This window comes from Balaenoptera musculus, chromosome 2 (genome assembly GCF_009873245.2).
Source record: "Balaenoptera musculus isolate JJ_BM4_2016_0621 chromosome 2, mBalMus1.pri.v3, whole genome shotgun sequence".
In the NCBI taxonomy this organism is placed as follows: Eukaryota; Metazoa; Chordata; class Mammalia; order Artiodactyla; family Balaenopteridae; genus Balaenoptera; species Balaenoptera musculus.
In genome coordinates this window covers 74,196,428-74,198,643 of record NC_045786.1, presented here as the reverse complement: position 1 = coordinate 74,198,643, position 2,216 = coordinate 74,196,428, and the positions used below count along the sequence as shown (strand labels likewise).

The 2,216-nt window shown below is 41.5% G+C and overlaps 1 non-coding gene across 1 annotated transcript; it reads right to left on the bottom strand.

The window, feature by feature from the left end:
* Nucleotides 1-1,808: 1,808 nt before the first annotated feature.
* Nucleotides 1,809-1,915, bottom strand: LOC118891596. The gene has a single exon (XR_005019149.1). It is a non-coding gene; the product is annotated as a U6 spliceosomal RNA (small nuclear RNA).
* Between the last annotated feature and the right edge of the window lie 301 nt (nt 1,916-2,216).

Genomic DNA, 2,216 nt, shown 5'->3' with positions numbered 1-2,216 from the left:
AAAAGTCTCTCTGATCCTGTTCAGAATACAGGAAGAGTTAATTTGCAAGAACGCCTGCTTCTGGCCCATCTGATTCTCAAAAGTCACGTTCTTGCTTCTGAAAATCAGAAACCGACCGTATTTGTTGTGAGCTTTACGATCACTGTTAATGCCCTTGCAAACATAAGAAATAAAATGCTAACAAATCTTCATCCATTACCTAATTATATTTACCTAGACAGATAAAGTTGGAGAGAAAAGAGTGGATCATATTTTTTTAGAAGGCGTTTCTCATTTTGCAAACAAAGATGAAATTTATAGCTTAATTATTCCTCAGTGCAAGACAGAGCCTTTTCTGTTAATCATACCCAAGTCCTGAGATTTTGCTCCCAAAGAGGTATAAAATGTGTATTGACTCCCAATTAAATCAATTCTCCCTCCAGTGTGGGTAGTAGTGCTAATGGGATTTAATGTTCCTGAGGTTTCACTGGGGTCCACAGTAGGAAAAACTCTGATGTAGGTGGTATATCATTCCTTCAACAACACAAATATAAACTAACACAGAATAGTACATCTGCCTCTGACATCTTGAATTGTGGAAGTTACAAGAATTAGTCATCTTCATTAAAAATCATGCTTGTGAGGGGCTTCCCTGGTGGCGCAGTGGTTGAGAATCTGCCTGCCAATGCGGGGGACATGGGTTCGAGCCCTGGTCTGGGAAGATCCCACATGCCGCGGAGCAACTGGACCCGTGAGCCACAACTACTGAGCCTGCGCGTCTGGAGCTTGTGCTCCGCAACAAGAGAGGCCGCGACAGTGAGAGGCCCGCGCACCGCGATGAAGAGTGGCCCCCGCTCGCCGCAACTAGAGAAAGCCCTCGCACAGAAACGAAGACCCAACACAGCCAAAAATAATAAATAAATAAATAAATAAAATTTAAAAAAAAAATCACGCTTGTGGTTGAATAACAGCAGTTGAGTTGCCTCAACCATTGGACAATATTTGGACACTTATTTCTAGGTTATCTATTTACAAATATACTGTCCCTGAAATGGAGCAGGACCCTATGGGGCCTTCCCAGGACAGACACCCTCCATGTCCTCTGCCTGCCTTTTGTCTGTAGAAAAAACTTTAGTCAAAAAATAAATTTAATCAGAGAAATGAGAAAATGCAGAAACAAAGGAAAAGCAGTCAAACAGGACAAAATAATAACAGTATAGTCATTAAGCAAAGTTGAGGACTTTTAGCTCTTTCTCGAGGGCTATAGATAATGTTCTGAGCCATATTCTCTGAGCTGTTTTGTAGATACTGAAACCCCCACCAGGTGGAAGACATTAACTACATGATGACCAAACTGTAGCCATGACATAAGCTGCCACAATTCCAAGAACTGGCTTCAAGGAAATGGGAACAAACCAACCCTGGAACTGAAGATTAATGGTAGTTAAAACAATCAGACATGATGCTGATCAGACCACTGCATGACTAATTTCAAGACGATCGTCAGAGCAGACTATGCTGTTCTACATGTAGCCGCCTCTCTCCATCTATACACCCCTGAAACTCTCCTTTAAAAGCTCTTGCCCACTGGCCGGCAGGGGGGAATTGGTCTTTGGACATGAGTCCGCTTTCTCCCCCAGTTGCCAGCCTCATAAATAAAGCAAACTTTCCTTTCTACCAACACCTGCCTCTTGAGTATTGGTTTTTGAGCAGTGAATAGCCGGACCTGAGTTTTGGTAACATCCCAAAGTTTTATAAGATGCATCCACAGGTCTGTGTAAACTGAGCTACATGTGCTGGCTACTGTGATCACATATATTCTTTTTTTTAAAAATATGGAACGCTTCATGAATTTGTGTGTCATCCTTGCACAGGGGCCATGCTAATCTTCTCTGTATCGTTCCAATTTTAGTATATGTGCCGCCAAAGCAAGCACATCACATATATTCTTAACTCTTCATGTACCTTGGGGAAGTCCTAACCTTAGTCCTAACTTGACTTTTATGACCTTGACATATGTGAAGATTACAGATTAGTTGTTTTGTCAACTGTCCCTCTATTTGGTTTTGTCTGATGTCTCCTCATGATTATGCATCTTTGGCAGGAATATCACAAAGGAATGTTGTGCTCTCTTGCTGCATTTTATAAGATGGCATACTATTTGATTTCTCCACTACTGGTGACGTTAACTTTTGTCACTGGTAATGTATGGCAGGTTTTTCCCTATAAAATTACTT